Source organism: Cricetulus griseus, chromosome 6, assembly GCF_003668045.3.
Source record: "Cricetulus griseus strain 17A/GY chromosome 6, alternate assembly CriGri-PICRH-1.0, whole genome shotgun sequence".
Taxonomy (NCBI): domain Eukaryota; kingdom Metazoa; phylum Chordata; class Mammalia; order Rodentia; family Cricetidae; genus Cricetulus; species Cricetulus griseus.
Window position 1 is genome coordinate 19,499,351 of NC_048599.1, and position 18,157 is coordinate 19,517,507.

Consider the following 18,157-nt stretch of genomic DNA (forward strand, 5'->3'; position numbering starts at 1 on the left):
TCCATGTACATATACCAAGAGTCACTCTCAGTGGGCTAGGAGGGCCCTGTGCTTGGTGGGGGAGGGCCTCAGATTTAAAGTTTTGTAAACCAGAAGCATTGATTCCCCACATTCTAGAAATAATACAGCAACCAGAGTGGGCAGCAGGCAGACTCCTCCCAGGCAAGTTTATAATAATCACTGTCTAGTTCAAGTTCTCCAGGGACAAGCATCCCATGCCTTTTCCTCCAGAGTCCTCTGTAGTGCTCTGCCCTGGTTAGAATGCTGTCAATTCCCATTGCCACTTATTCAATATCCCGAGAAGGGATGGGTTGGTCAAGTTAGAGCCTTGGAAGAACATAGGGATAGGAACACATGATTGTTTGGCTGGTGATGTTATGAGTTTTTCCCTGTAATCTGAGCTTTCTGAATGGTTTGTATAACTGTGCTCAAGCACCACACTATAAAAAGAACCTGAAAGGTGATAGGAGCTCAGAAATCTTTCTTTTCAGCTTGAATAAAGAATATAACAGCAAAGTCACTATTCAAAAACTATTTTTTAATCAACAGATTGATTTCTCATCTGCAAAACACTCCTTCTATATTGTTTAAATTCAGCAACCCAACCCAGACATACTAGTATGAAAGACTGAATGCTCAATCACTATAACCACCCACTCCAAGATTTTTGAAGTCAGTTTCATCTCCTCAAGGCTTGCCCATGCTGTTCCCTTTGCCTAGAATGCTTTCTGGTGGTATCATCGCAGGAAACACACACTGCCCATTGGAAAGACTTTGTGTAATGGATACTTAGTGTTTCTGAAATACACTAATATATCCAGGAAGCATGACAGACGGCAACCCTTCTGCCCTTTGAGTTGAGGCTACAGCTGTGAGAGGCAAGTATTTTCAAGACAGAAAGAATCCTATGTGGATTAGCTGGGGACGTAGAGGAGGACTTAGCTCATTCTGTGGTGAAAAGAATAGCATTACTTCAGGCACCTGATGAGCCAGAAGGAGGGGCCACCAATGTGATCAATTAGGAGATGCTGACAAGTCAGGACAATTAGACTTTGGATTTGAATATCATGAGAGGCCTCCTTGAAATTATAAGCCAGGCTGTGTCATAATAATGTGTGGATACATTCCCAAATAGCAGGATGGAGAAGTGTGCATTTGTATTTGCATGTATGTGTATTGATAACAAGGAGACTGGTGCAAGATGCTAAAGATGCAACCAGTGGCAGTGTCTCAGGGCAGTAGGTAGAGTCAAAGGGTTACATTTGTAACTCATTAAGGCAACATAATGATATTTTAAGCTGGAGACAGGACTTCCTGGAATCACGTTACAACTAAAGAATCCATAAATAACCTAGTGTCCTGCATGGAAAGTGGCCTCACATCATCTGTGTTCAACAATCTAAACTTTTCAGGAGGGGTTTGAAAACTATAATTTAAAAAAGGGCACAGGCATCTAAGACAAATAGAAAGGGGGTCTCATTTGAAGCTTTAGTACTTGCAAGCTACATGAGTTGTTGAAGTGTCTGCTTTAGCTTCAGCACCTCATTTTGAAGATTTCAATTGTATCAGTTAGCTTAGCTTCAGTAACAAACATTCTCAAGATCACATTGGCAAATAAAAAATTTGCATTTGTTGCTGATCTGCAGGTTGCCTGCTATAGCTCTGCCCCACATGCTTTTCTTATCCCTGGAGCCAACCTGTAGCCATGCCATGTGCTGTGCTGTTTGTAAGGTAAAGGAAAGATCCAGAGAGAGAGGTAGAAGCAGAATAGCTTCAGGAATGCATTGGATAATACCAACAAAGCACCTAACGGTCAACACAACAAACACTCTGGAAAGCCTAATGCCTATGAAACAGCTCAATTTTAATTTTTACATATATGCAAACATATGACTAAAATTTGATATATATTTTCTTCTATGTTCTCTGACCCCAGTAACCACCTTGGCTATATGCCTGTGATTGAGAACAGTAGTGTACACAGGCAAAATAGGTTGCTTTTAGTGCCAAGGGGATTTCAGCTTGAAACTCAGTTGTGCTATCCAGCTACAGCTGTCTGAGATCACTGTTCCTCTCTGAATCTCAGTTTCCTTGTCTACAAAATGGGAAGAAAGTCTGAAGTGAAGACTAAAACTCAGAACATTAGACTTCTCTTTCTTCGTAGATTCTCGCTCCTCTCTGGCTCCTGTGAGTGCTTGGGAGTGAAGTATATTCTAAATCGTCCAATTTGAGGCAAGAAGAACCCATTTTCATGCCTCAAGGAAAGGCACTGTGGAAACTTGGGTTCTTCTCTAACTAAGAACTAGATGCTTTGAGTGTTCCTGGGCATCCCCTGCTAGCCCAGGTTTCCAGACTTTTTCTAGTGTCCTTCCTTCAATCTGGGATGCCTTAGTTTTCTCTAATATGTCCCTTTGCTGATGGCCCCAGATCTTCCCCACCATGCTGCCCCTGCTTTAGTTCTGTGTTCTTGGCTCTGAGGTGTTCAGTCAGGCTAACCTCACACACATATGTGATAGACCGGGTAGCTGATTCTGTGGCGATGATTAAGGTTAGCCACAGCCTTCTGCTTATGATGGTCCACTCAGGACTTTCACTAACATATCCAGAACCACAGCAAACTGCTTTCTATCAGTGAGATGCAAAATTATGCCCAAGCCACCCTGAGGTATTATGGAACTACCCCAGGTCAGGTAAGAAAATGTGTATATGCATTTTCGTCTGTTTTCTCTGTGCTGTGAGGAGAAAGTGCTGGAAGACAGCAAAGCTGTAGAACTGACTGTTTGGACAAGAGATGGTGCCCTTGTTTTTCAAGAAACATTCTGGCAAATACTTCGCTGTGATTTTTTTTGCTCAGTGCACTGTCTTACATTCATTCTCTTCCAGAGCTGTGCTACTCATGAGAACAGATGTTCACACAATTACACAAGAATTTGATATCCAGGCACATTATCATTTTTTTCTAGTGGCGCATTGAAGTGCCATTCTGTAATGTATTGACAGGATACTAGTGGACTGTGTAGAGCAATCAGGGTGACGCAAAAGCAGCCCCTTCCTCAGTCAGTGCCCTGCTGAAGTGTCACAGTGGACGCGCCTCTCACCGCTCTCCTGGGGGGTAGGAGAACTTCTGTTGTTCTCCTGACTGTTGGTAAAATTAGGCTGTACTGACTTGAGTGTCAGAGACTTGTAAATTTTTGTGCTCAGGGTGTGCTGTGGGCCACATTACCTAACTGCCCTCTGATGCCAGTGTTTGTTTGTTTTGTTTTCTGGAAGAGGAGGACAATTTAAGTGCTTAATCCCACTTTACCATGAACATCTTTCCTTCTCTGTCTCCTAAAAATATAGACTGTATTTTGCGGAAGTTTTAGGTTTATAGAAAAGTTGAATGGGAAGTACGGAGACTTCCTCTATTTCTCCTTCCGCCAGCCATGCACAGTTCTCCCTGCCCTTAAGTTCTTGCAGACTTGGATCGACTGGTTACCAATGTGTACATCTGATGATCCAATGTTAGTGGCTTTCATTAATTAGAGTGCATAGGTTATGTTCGGGCTTACCTAGTGTGCTGTATAGTCTATGTGCTTTTTAAAGATTTATTTTATTATTTATCAGTGTGTGTGTGTGTGTGTGTGTGTGTGTGTGTGTGTGTGTGTGTGTGAGAGAGAGAGAGAGAGAGAGAGAGAGAGAGAGAGAGAGAGAGAGAGAGAGAGAGAGAGATTTTACCTGGGAATCTAACTCAGGTCCTCTATAGGAGAGCTACAAACTTCCAGCCCTGTTTTATGTGTAATGATTCTCTTAGGTTCCCAACCCCCGGTGACTTCTCATGTTTTTCTGATCTCCATGTTTTTGACTTTTCCAGTGTTGCACGATGGGCATCAGACAATCTTTAGCATTTTATGTCTTTTCCTTGTGCTTTTCCCCGTGTCTTCTTGTGTTTTTCATGTCACTACATTTAAATGCATACATGTACATTCCCTCCAAATGCAAGAGAAAAGTAGATGGAATACTTTTTTTTTAACTATGTAAGGATGTGTTACTTTTGTTTATGCTGTGGAATATTACCTTAACTCCGTAAAGGTGTGTTACATTTGTTTATGCTGCATTTGTTTAATGATATAAGGGTGTGTATTTAATTATGTAAAGATACGTTGTGTCTGTTTCATCTTGCTTGCCAAAGGCTCCTGTTGGTCTAATAAAGAGCTGAATGGCCAATGGCAGAGGAAGGATGGGGAGGGGGCAGAGATAGCAGGAAAAGAGAATAAATAGAGAAATCTAGGCTGGAGAGGGGAGTAAAGGAAGAATGAGAGAAAAAGGAGGAGAGAATGAGGGATAGGTCTAGGGCAAAAAGCCAGGCAGAAGTCAGCCAGACATAGAGACAGCAAGAAAGCAAGAAAGAAAGAAGGTAAAAGCCCCGATGTAAAACAGAAACAGGTGAAGTTATAAGAACTAGCAAGAAAAGAGTTAAGCTAAGGCCGATCATTCAAAACTGATAGTAAGTCTGTGTGTCATGATTTGGGTGTTGGTTGGTCATCAAATAGAAAAAAAGCCTGGCAGAGGAAGCTTATAGCTAACTTGTTTTGCAAAGTCTCTAACTGTGCAAGGCTCGTCACTGTCATCTCACATCTCTCTTCACCCTCCTCCTGTTCTTTCTAGTGGAGAGTGACTGTCCCCACTCCTCAGAAGAGCCAGCCTCTCCTCACTATGTTTGCCATCCTTCTTACTTCTAACTGTGAGGTCCTCCTTGCCCAGGTTGAGTCTGAGCGGTAATTACCTTGTGTCTGTTCTGCTGCCTTCAAATCATTTCCCCAGCTCAGAACAATTGACTTCCTCTTCTTATCTTGACTGTGATCCTCTACAGGGCACAGGGGACTTGTCTCTCTTGCCTCTCAGATTTTTGCTTCTGATGTTAAAAGGTCCCCTTGAACTCGCATTTTTACAGACACCAGCAAAGCCCGAGTGCCTTCACAGAACCCACCATTTCCCCAGGGCAGGGTGTTTGCAATTATGGGCTGAGCTGGCTGTGGGATCAGAGAGTTGCTGAGGCCTGGAGAGGCCCGGTCTGCAGAACTTCTCTGATGAGTGACAGGGTCATTATTAAGAATGTGATGCTGGGTTGCCTGTGAAGTCCTGTGGCACGAGGGCTTTCCTCCATTCATCTTTTCTTAGTTATAAAGACACACATATATAGACGTGTGTGTGTGTGTGTGTGTGTGTGTGTGTGTGTATGTGTGTGTGTGTATCCTGGGGCATAGACCTGGCTAAATGAGAGGAATAAAGCTAGAGAGATGGATTTCTTACACATTCTGGATCAATCTTTGCATGATTACTGACTTTCTAGGCTCTCATCTTTCTGGAAGATGACCTTCTACTTTGAAGGGGTAGGAATTTTGCTTAATTCCGAATTGAAGACTGGTTCTACTTTCCCAGATATTTGACATCCTTCTTTCTCACTTGTCTGTTTGAGGTTTGTGGACACCCCACCACGTTGGATGCATTTTCAGCTACTCTTGTTTCTTGCATGGGGAAATGAATAAATACCTGTGGGCTAGCACTTCTGTCTTGGTCCCCCACACCAGCAGAGTGCTTCTCTGGGGGCCTACTCTTCGCTTTCTTCTCCACTGTGTGGGTCTCCATTCAATGTTGTCATTGGTAAATATCCATGGTGGATTGTTCTATACATCTATACTCTTGTCAGTGTGCTTGGGTTTCCTACCCAGCACAGGAGAGAGGCATACCCTGTGTTAATTGTCTAGGCAGGGAACCCGTGCTTAATAAGAAAATTGTGTCTTATTCATGTTTTGTCAAGGGCCCTCCTCACTTCCCCATTTCAGTTTTACACTTTGAGATTTGATGTTTTGGTGATGATGCAGAATTTGGGGGTGGATTTCCTTAAGGCAAATAGGCATTGGCTCTAGCAGCATTTACCATAACAAACTTGTCCAGACTCTCACATCTTGCATGGGAGCATGGCTACTTATTTCTTAGTGTTCATCTATTCAACTGCCTGCCTCGAAGTCTCTTTAGAACCTTAGAAACTGATCTTAGCACCATGCTGAATGCAGGGATATACCCTCCTCATTCTGAACACAGTTAAAGAAGTAAAAACACCTCTCCCTGAATCAGCCAGTGAAGCAAGGAATGTTCTAGAATTCATATCTGGAAGCATGACTAGTAGTTTTAAATAGTTTCCACGTGTCCATCATTGGTTTCATTTTGTTATTTATAAAAGCTCTTTTTCGATAAAGGTTAATTATTTTCTGGATCTAAAGCCCTCTCATCATCAGGCACTACCCCATATGATAGAGAAGACTGAACATCTGAGATGGGGCATGCCTATCTGTATTGAAACTGCCCAGGCTCCGTGGGGGCTAACGGATATGCAGTGTTCCCTCAAAAGGAGATTTGAATGCTTTTACAACATGCAAAGTACTTGCATATTACTGGTCTAGCTTGATGGTAACATTTCTCTCTCTCTCTCTCTCTCTCTCTCTCTCTCTCTCTCTCTCTCTGTGTGTGTGTGTGTGTGTGTACAAAAAGCAAGGCAGAGCTGTTTGCTCAATGTTAGGAGCAGTCTATAAGCTTTGTTTGGTCTTTCAGAAATTACATGTCAATACATGGAGGATGAAAGAGATGGAATTCAAGATGACCTCAACCCTGGACTAATTCCTAACTTCAGAATTTGGTCATGTATGGAAGTGGTCAGGGTAGAGACTCCAGCAGCTCAGATGAGAATAATGACAATTTATAATACATGCCAGATTTCACAGGGCCCAGACTTGCCTGGTCAGGCTCTGCATGTGTTTGTCCTTCTGTCTCTGCACCATTCTGGATATAGATGTAAGGATTGCTATGAACAATCCAAGCGAATCATTGAATCAATGCATAGATTTTGTCAAAGAGCCAGAAGCTGTGGTGAATAGAAATAACTACATGGACGCTTTGGTCCTAAGCCTTCTTTTTGTAGCTCACAAAAGTGGGGGGAAGAGAAGTGCCCACTCTTTTCTTATGTCAAGAGTTCCAGTGATTTTGCTCAACCCATGTTGCAGCCATCACAAACTACCAAAAGACCATAATCCCCTGACCATTCTTGGATGCTGGAAAAAGAGATGGATTTTCAAATAGAAGACTCTGACCTCTTGTATAAAAAGAAATCACCTGCTAAATGTGTGGTCTCAGAAAGAAATTTTTCTGTAGGTTGTGAAAGAACAGCCAAAGAAAGGCCCCAACTCTGACATTCTAACAATATTCCAAAGCCACTTGTTGCTCAGTCACTGGGATTTTATCTCACATCTGTTACACGGCTCTGGGTGTGACAAGGGGGAATGTGCCTCCCCTCCCTAAACCACAGTTCCTCATTTATAGACTGCAGAGTTTGGATTTCTGAGATCGCTCCCCTCCTTATGCTGTAAACAGCCTAAGCTGTGAATTCAAAGACTGTGTAAAAGAAATGGAGGCTGTCAGGGTGGGACAGGGCTTGTATTTAGGTGCTTAAAAACTGGGACAAGTGACCATGACTCTAGTCAATCCGGAAAGAAATGTACAAGGATCTGATCTGGGGCCCAGGGATGACAGTGGAGTGTCCTACAAGGGGCAGTCAGTCACACAGGGTCAGGTTCTAGGCAAGCTGCCTCAGTTTGAGAATGCTATCAGTGTGTAAGGAGAATATCTTCTGGCTGAACAGGTGCTTGAGCTGCAGCCAAGTGGACTGGAGGTCAGGATGGGGCTTCAGTTCTAAAAACAGTGCCAGAGTACAAAGCAGGCCCGAGGCAGAGCCCAACCACCTAGTGGACCCAGCACTGCTGGTGTGGCCACTGATGGGACTCTGGATGCTGGGGTTGCTCTATCTAGGGCAGAAAACATCCAGGATTATCTGCCTTCTCAGGGCAAAGACATCACAGAGTCTAATATGGAAGGTCGGAGAAGCTAGAATGGGATGTTAGAACTAAGATTAGTGTTTCAATATTAATACAGATAGAAATTACAATAGCCTGCATGGTGAGTGTTCACTATGTTGCTATCTATTCTAAGTGTGTAATCTGTGTGAACCCATGCACAGGCTAGTTTTGGGTCTCTGGTTTATAAACCAATGGGCTAACAGAGAGTTGTTTAATTAACCAACTAAGTTATTTTTAGTCAAGATAAAAATATGGCAATATCTAGACTTTTGATTGAGACCACACCAGAGAAGACTCCAGGAGAAGAAGCCATGGGTTGGAAGAGGAGAGTAGAAACCAATGTGGGAAAGCATGTAAACCTTAGGAGGCCTTTGCTTGACTTCATATGTGTGGATTTCATGTCAGCCTCACTTTTTGTCAAGCTCAGGAGATTGAAGCTACTGACTTGACTTTCCAGTAAGGATTCTACATGTCTGTGCTGAAGAAGATTGGGTGACTATGGTGGTTTGAATGAGAATGACCCCTACAACAAAATAATACAACAATATTTGAATGCTTGGTCCTCAGTTGGTGGAACAGTTCAGGAAGGATTAGGAGGTGTGGCCTTGTTAGAGTCAGTAGGGGTGGGCTTTGAGGTTTCAAAACCCCATGCCAGGCCCGGTGTCACGCTCTCTCTTCTTCCTCAGCATCAGGATGTTATTGCTCAGTTATTGCTCCAGCTCCATGCCTTCCTGCTTGCTGGCATGCTCCCCATTATGATGGTCATAGACTCATCCTCTGAAACTGGTAAGCAAGCTTGTCTCTAAGTGCCTTGGTCATAGTATTTCTTTGACCTAAGACAACTAAGACAGTAACATTTTTTAACTTCTCCTAGAAATAGCCTTTAAGTTCTTCTAGGCTTTGACTTGAGGTGACTGGAGAAGCTAACAGGAGAGGTTAAAAAGCTACAAGGAATTTTTACACAGTGTTTAAAATGCATTCAACATATGTCTGAAAATGTAAGATGGGCAAATTCCACTTCCTTCCCTGTTGAGAAGCAAATTTACAGACACAGCTTGCCTCTAAACTGTACTTAGACTTGCTGGCTTTGTATTCTCAATAATTAAGGAGGCTAATTTACCCCTCTGCTCTCTTACTATTCAGCCTGCCCTTCAATCTATGTATTAGTCACTCTCCTCATGACCATGGCAAAAATATCAGACAGAAACAACTTAAAGAAATATAGGTTTATTTGGGTTCAGAGTCATTGTCCTTAGTGGCCACCACCACTGAAGACTTATACTTAGAATTCACACCTTGTGTCCCAGTTGCCTAAGGTATGCCTTAACAAAATCCCCTGTCTTAGCTTTCACTCACATTTCCCACAATTCCAGGCCCAGCAAATAAGAACATGTCCTCAGTCTCCTAGGCTTCCTCTCTCCCATCTGTCAGAAACAGGTTTCTCTATTTCTACCTATGAAATAAGTCATCCTGGGTAGTATTTCTCTGTTTAGTCATCATGTCAAAGGCCAGCTTTTTCTAGAAGCCTCCCTGTACCTCCACACTTCAGCTTCACATGACCTCACTAGTAAAGATCGTACCCACCTCTTGGGTCCTCACTCAAGATTTTCATCTCTACATTCGTGCTTCTCAGGACTGTCTGTGTTGTCTACACTAACTACCAGCTGGAACCATTGTTTGTAAGTCATCACATTCGCTGACTCAAAAGCTGTCCTTCCACATAACAAACCCATGTAGTAGTATGGTATTTAGGTACACATATACTTTATATATAGTCATGCATACAAGTGATATTTCCACACATATATGACACACATGTACTTGCACTGACTCGTATTTGAAAGCACACCTGAGAATCTCTGTGGTCTTCTTGGACATATAGCAATGGAGCAATACAATGTGAAATCAAATTTTGATATATAGGTTCATTTCTCAGCACTGCAAGTTTGTGGGGAAAGCACACTGAGAATGGAGTAGGTTTCCTGTGGGAAAGTGTGTTTGTGGGGCTTCAGTTGGAGCTAGCCAACTTTCTCGGTTTGTACCTGAGAGGAGGAGTGTGGACTGAGGAAGGATAGGTAAAGATGTTAAGGGAAAAACAGAGACACAGGATTGAGGCAGGAGGGCAATCTAGTGAATATTGAACACCTCTAGTTTATTTTTCAACATTCTTAAGTACCCAGCCAAAAAGGGGGGACATGGCAGAAGACTTCTATTATAATGTTTAAGGAGCAAACAGACTTTCTTCCCTTAATCCTCTGGGCATTTGGTCCCACACCTGTTAACCAGCCTTCAGGGTCAAGAGTAAACACACCTGAGTCCAAGTCTGTTGTTATTTAGATAAGACATTCCACAGTAGTCAAGCCTTAGACCTTTAGGTCTTTAGTCTGACTAAGGACAGTTTTGAACTCTCTGACCTTGAGGTAAGATGAAGCCTTACCTCATGAAGACCCATCTTTATGAGCCTCAACAGTTTCCATTAAAAAAGTTGAGCTCCAGCTTAGTGTGCTCTGCCAGGAACTTCATGTAGTTCAGAGACAGCAATGACCTTCCAGATCCTTGCAAGCACCAGTATGCTACATCAGAATTTAGTCCTGATTCTGAACTCCAGGTCTTCACATAGCCATATAAGTAGTCTTCCCAGGAAGCCTGTCTTCCAAGAACATAATGACCTTTCTCAAGGGTAAGGATAGCTGTCCTACTAACAAACAAGGGCTATGTAATAATTCCTATAGGTGTAGCACACAGGTGTGAATTTAGACTTTAATTTTGATATTGCCTCTGTTTCTACCTGCTAACCTGGGGAAACCAGCATTTGCTTTTCAAAGTTTACTTTCCTGTAACTAAGCACTTATATTTGTAATGTTTTTGACCTATCTTCTCATCATTGCTTAGAAGTTTTTTTGACTTCCTGATGTGTTTGCTTTTGTTATATACTTTAACAAAATCAAATGTCTTGGTGTCTGTGATGGTTATTAGCAATTGTCCATTGGACAGAATCCAGAATCACTCAGGAAGAGCTTCTAGGTAAGTCTGTGGGGAATTATCTACATTATGTTAACTGATGTGAGAAGACCCAGCTTAACTCTGGGTGGAACTATTCCCCAGGCAGGGGATTCTGCACTAGGTGAGTAGGTAGGGGAAGTGAGCAGTAACATCCATTAATTGCTCTCTTCTACTGTCTGCAGATGTCATGTGACCAGCTGCTTCAGGCTTCTGCTGCCTTGATTCCCACCCATGGTAAGAAGCTGTAGCTTGAACTGTAGCTAAAATAAATCCTTTCTTCTTTAAATTGCTTTTGTCAAAGGGTTTTTAATCACAGAAACAGGGAAAGAAACTAAGAGAGTATATAACTTTAAATGACTGACCTCATTCATTTTTAAAATTGTTTTGAGAATTTCTGTGGAAAATAGCTTACTAGGAAACATATACATATACATTTATACATATATATGTTTATACATATAAATGTATATGTATTTCCTAAAGTTGGGCTTTGGTGCAACCATTAATTTGGTATTTGGCATAATATCTCTTTTCTTCCTGAGGTGAATAGATGTGTGTGTGTGTGTGTGTGTGTGTGTGTGTGTGTGTGTATGTGTGTGATGTTATATCAGCTAATTTCTGTCACCAACTCTTTGTCTTTTGAACTGATTTAAACCCCTTCTATATTCCACAAAATTTAACACCTTGTCATCTTCCATGTGTACCTGAAAAGAATATTTATTCTCCTAACTTAGAGGAACACTTAGAGGAAGATTTCACTGGATTCTAGTTGTTTTATTGTGTTACCCAAATCAGCTATATCCTTAATGCTTATTGTGATAATTATGGGATATATATATATATATATATATATATACATATATATATATATGTATATATATTGTTGAGATGTCAGACTATAATTATGAATTTATCTCATTTGCCTTCTAGTGTAAACATTTTTTTTTTCTTTTTGCATTGCTGAATTTCTGTTATTAGGTATGGCTTATGTGTTAGTAATTCTATACACCTTTACTTCATGCACCAGTTTTTACATTATGGAATTTCTCATTTTATCACTAGTGATATTTCTAATCCTGATGTCTCCATCAAATAGTATTAATACAGAACTTCTAGCATCGGTAAAATGGTTACATGTTATATCACTTTTTACCCTGTTACAATTTTGACCCATCTATGACTTACATTTAGAATGGACTTTGTACAGTTGATTTAAATTTGGATATTGCCCTTTAATTTGATTTAGCAACTTCTCTTTGCATTGAATGTTAAGATGGGCAAAATTTTAGTGCACTCATTCACATTACAGATTAAATCTGTAACTTGTTATTTGCTTTCGTTTTCTTCTTTTTTTTTTGCTTTTTTGTATTAATTATTTATTGTTCACTTATTTCCACCATCGAGCTACTAGAAATGTCTTGCTGTCATTCTTGTATTTCTATTGGGAATAACACAGACATTTTAAATTAATCTTATACTATCTTTAAGTCAAGTCTGATCACTTCACAGTATAAATATCCTATACCCATGAACTCTCATTTAAACTTTGGCATATTTTGTTGTACTCTAAGTTTATGAATGCATCTTGTACATAGTATCATTTTGTATCTTTTAAATAAGACAAATGTGTGATATACATGTATACATATGCTCACATGTATTCACAAATATTACCAGTGCTTTTATTCTTCTTATGCAGGTAAATGCTCTCAACTGGCATCTTCATTCTTCTTGAAGACTACCAGTTAATTTCCACCAGGCAGGTCTGCTATTGATGAATTATTTTCACAGGTTTTCATCTGGGACAACATTCAACTCTCATTTTAGAAATTTAATTCCATTGATTTCAAATTCTAAGATGGCAATTTTATTTTGCATTTTTTTCCAATGGAAAGAACTTGAAAGGCTTTTACTTAAAGGAGTTTGTGGGCTGTGACTATATTTGTGTTTCAGATCTATCCTTTGGTAAGTTTTAAGAAGGATTATTTGTCTTATGAAAAGTTTGAAAGTGACTGAAACAATAAGGAAGCTGTTGATTCAAAGAACTGGTTATGGTGTCATACATCTATAATCTTCATACCTAGAAAGCAGAGGCAGGAAGATCCTAAGATCAAGGCAAGCCTGGGATTGATAGTGAGATCCTATCTCAAAGAACCAATCATCATCACCATAATCACCATTACCATAATCATCATCATCACCACCACCATCATCATCACTACCACCATCACTACCCAGAGTAGATATAATGAGGTTTCCAATGAGTCAACAGGGAACTAAGGATGAGACAAGTAGGCTGGGATAATGAATTTCCCATCAGAACTTGGGGTGGAATGTAAATGCAGATGTGAATTCTCTGTACCTTGGTTATGACTTATGAATGAGGTTAGGCTCTGTTTATCAAGGTGAGAATTTACAGACACAGCCACTTGTGAGGTCAGTGGGGACCATTTCCATGATGGCTTAGGCCCTAGAGTTGAACACTGCCCGCTCAGATGCACTGCCTGGAGTTCAAGTTCTCCACTGGGATGTACTGCTTCTCTATTGGAAAATATGATGCATTGCCAGCTCTTCCATGCTGCCCACTCATCAAAGGGAGCATTATCTGTTTTCCTGCAAACTACTGAGAATATATTCTCATCTTAGACTCCATTTATATGATGTTGAGGGTCTCCCACTCTTGAACTTTGGCTCTGCCTCTCTGGTACGATTGACCTGGACTGGGTTCTTACGAATACAGTCCTCAGGCTAAAGCAAGCTCAGGTTAGTAATTCTGCCATGGTGCTTGGCTTGTGGCTTCTTGTTAGAGACACCCTTGTGGGCACAGGCCTCATTAGACCCTGGTTCTTTCTGCTTCTTCTGTCACACTGGTTACAGAAAATCGACGGCTGAGTTCACCCACTAAGTTATGACATTATTTAGACTTTTCCTTTCAACTTAGAATATGAAACAAGGATAAATCATTCAACCTTTGCCATCCATTTAACCCCTGTGTAAACTGTCTGAGGAATATAATGATAATTACCTTTTCCAGGGACAGAGTTAGGGGGAGAGTCAATTAAGGCTTGTATTGTGCTTTGAGATCTTTCAATGAAAGGCTCAGGGTTATTATTGTTAACAAGATACCAGAGGATATTTGCCAGCAGTGCCTCCCTTTGAGCCAGCATGTCTGTCATTAGTAATTTGGGGGCTTGGCACAGAGTCATGGGAATGTTTTAATGGCTTCTGTTCAACCCCAGAAATAGATCATGGAGTTGCTAAAAGAAACGCTCGTTTGCTTCTTTGCTCTCTTCTGTGTGTCTGCACATATAGCAGCTTTCAGAGACCTCAGAATTCCTAACAATAGTCAAGGAAGTGGACAATAGGGTCTAATGCCGTCCCATAACCCATTCAGAAAAACATCAGCTAGGTGTTCTCTGGAAACCAAGCTAAAGATGGTTAGGCCATCACATGGAAGTTTGCCTGAACTGACACTACCTGGAGGTCTTGCTAGTTCACTGAGATCCAAGAGTGAGAGGGAGAGACTTGTCCTCTAAGAAGTCCTCGGGAAATGAGTATGAGTTTGAACATGGTATTTCCTTTGCAAGCCAGCTCCCAAATGCTTTTCAGGGCTGTCTTGATGAGTCAAGGCTGCTTTGCATTTAAGAAGCCTGAACTTGTTTCTTGGACATAGTCAAAGATCATGTACATCTATCTGACCAAGGCTGTGATTGGCTCCCCATTGGAAGAGTCCAAGCTATATCTTAATTTCCAATTCATTAAGAAACTGCTTGTTTAAAAGCTTCCATCTGTCCCCATGTTCTGGTTTTGTTTCCATTACTTCTGTTCCTTGCATTGCGTTTAGGCAGTCCTTTGCTCTGCTTGTCAAGACAACATGACAGATGAGGGAAATAGCAGATATTTTGAGATAAGGATGACTTTGATTCTTACTGATGGTAATCTTGGGTAAGTCACTTAGACCCCTCCAAACTTCATTTCACTGTCTGGGGGAGACAGAGATACAGTATAGTTCTTGATAGGATTGTTGGGCAGTGGAGTCAAGTGATCACAGTGATTTCAGGCACAGAGTGTAGCTTAAACCATGAATGTATTCCAATACAGTACAGTAGCGACTGCGGCAAACCCAGCATTCACCCCAGTCACAAGGAGACACATATGTATCCATAGACCCCTTTATTTTTTCAAACAAAGGCAAAAACCTAAAAGGAATCTATTTGCTTCCTTTCTTTTGTCAAAACAAACAGGAAACCCAGAAATGTGTGGACAAAGTTTCCTGGTTTATAAAATAGTGCAATTAATTCATTTTCTTTGAAAAGAGTAGGCATATTAAACCATGGGTGTAGGCTGGGTCTGGCGAACTGGTTTAGGGCTTATGGTTTTATTTGATCTATCTCTCTCTCCCCCTTCCCTTCTCCCCCTCCCCTTCTCTCTCCCCTCCCTCTTTCTCACTCTTTCTCCTTCACTCTTTATCTTTCTCCCTTCCTCTCTTCTTTCCCTCTTTCCCTCTGCCCCTCCCCATTGTTCTTTTCCCTTTCTTTTCTCCCCTCCCTCTCTTTCCTCCCTTTTCTATCTCTCACTCCCTCTCTCCCTCTCTCCCAATTCTCTCTCTCCCCTTTTAACCAATTTCTGCTACCTTCTTTTTCCTCTGTATCACAGACTACTTTGGGGTTTCTTTTCCCTTTCTCCGCCCCCCACACAACAGTAACAGTATCTTTTTCTTTATCATTACCTTAAATGTAAAACCACATTCCTTGCTTGGGACCACAGTTTTCTTTCATAAACCACAGTTTTCCTGCTTCAGCCTCACTCAGATTCTCATCGTCTTTCTCATGTCCAACAATATTGAAATGGTACCAAGTCCACTGGATTTAGGACAGTTCATCCTATACTGTATCCCTAGGAGGAAAACAGAATAAACCTCCTTATTTTTGCTTGAAAAAAAACAATCTAAAATAAATTTAAAGAAACCAATCCCTTGTGGTTGCCGATGCCATCATTAGGAATGCAGACTTGCCAACATCTTGGGGTTACCAGTCCTGGGCCCCACAATTGATACTACTGCTGATCATGGTAAGGAGCTGGCATAAAAAGAGACATAACAGCTGTGGTTCCATTGCCTTTCCAGAAAAATATGCTAAAGAAGCTCCAACCGCTGAGGATTTAATGACTATACTGTAAAAGGCATGTCTTCATTCAAAACACCCAGGGCTCTTCCTGCTTGCAACCACTTACCTTCTTTGAATAAAAATTTATTTTTAATTATGTGTATAAATGTGTGTACTGTGTGGGGAAATGTATACACAGATAAAAATGCTCATACAGGCTAGAGGCATTGGTCCTCTGGAGCTGGAGCTACAGGTGTTCGTGAACCACCTAACTTGGGTGCTAGGTAATGAAGTTGGATTCTATACAAGAACATTACATGCTCTTAACTGCTGAGGCATCCTTCTAGCCATGTGTCTTCTTATTACTGGTTTCCAATGAGAAGCATGTCTACTTTCCTTAGGGCAGTGCTGTTTGCATCTATCATGTCTCCACAGTCTCATGTGTTGAGCAATTGATCCCCAGTCAGTGGTGCTATTTTGGGAGACTGTGGAGCCTTTTGGAGACTGGGCCTGTTTGGTGGAAGTGAGACACTGGGGACTCGCCTATGAAAGTTATGGCCTGGCCCTCTCCTCTTACTCTGTTTCCCTCAGGTAGTTTGGTCACAGTGATATAAAAATAGTGAATAGAGACAAAAGACATTTCTTTGGAAGTGATCCGGTCACATAGCATATCACTGTTTCCATCCCTCTCCCACGACAGAAATAGCTGATTATTAAGGGCACTCTTATCTTTGAGTCACAAATCTGGGTATATGTGACATCCATTGCTACTCATCTGAAGTTGGGAAGTTTGTCAAAATCCAGTCTGTCAAAAGTGAAAACAACCCAAATATTAATTAAGTGAAAAATAGGCTAAATACCCACCAAATGGGAAACTATTTGGCAGTTAAATGAAAGATGGAATGTAGATGCACATAGCAATCCAAATGAGCCACAAAATTATACTAAACAAAACAACCCAGATACAGAAGGCCAAGTGTTGCCTGAGTGTTCTATAGGGAATGTTCAGAAAGGGCAAGTATAGGCCAACAGCAGTTAGGTGCACAGATTTCTGGGGATGGGGATGGGTACAAGGACCAATTACAAGTGAGCTCAAAATTTGTTAGAGGGAATATTAGAGATGCTCTGTGATTACAGGGTGTTGCTAGGGATGCACACAGTTTCACATATACAGAAACCATTGAAGTTGTATATTTCAAACAAATGAACTTGGTTTTATGTAAATTATGCCTCAATGATGCTATTTACAAAGAACACAGTAGTATGATTGTTTATCAAGATGCTTAATACCCTGGAATCAGAAAAGCCTAAAGGACAAGTTACCTATAACACTTTGGGGAAGACTTCTCTGCAGTGTCTTTCTCTGGAAGCAGGGGCCTCTATGCTGATACATTCTCAGTAACATCATGTTCCACAATGCCAAACAAAGAAATCAGTTCCTGCTATCATGTGGCATAATTACTCCTGAGATTGTGACTTTTGGGAGAGAGGGACAGATTAGTAAGGATTCATTTTCCTGCCTGTACCTGGCCCAAAACCCCACACAGAACATCATTAATGCTTGGTTATTAATATACTATTCTAGATATAAATATTTATTTCTGGGCATCCATATATATATATATATATATATATATATATATATATATATAATAATTTAGTATTGGTGTGGTGGCATTCCCACTATAATACCTGTCCTTTAGTATTCCCAGAGGATATGAAGCACTGGGGGCTATTTCTCACCATTATTGTATCTAAGTAAGTAGTAACAGTGAGGTTGTACATGTGTGTGCGCTCAATGTGTTATGTTGTATTGGTGAGAATGTGCTCTAGAATTGAAACACACATAAATACACACACACACACACACACACACACACACACACACACACACACACACACACCCTGAGAGATAAAGAGAGAGAGAGAGAGAGAGAGAGAGAGAGAGAGAGAACACACAAACATACAGACATACAAGTACACAGAGACATGACATACAATACCGACACATGCAATACAGACACCCACACAGGCACTCAGACATCACACGCTCACAGACAGACATACAGAGACATAAACACACAGATACAGTAATACACACACACACACACACACACACACACACACACACACACACACACACCTCAGTTTCTTCTATTT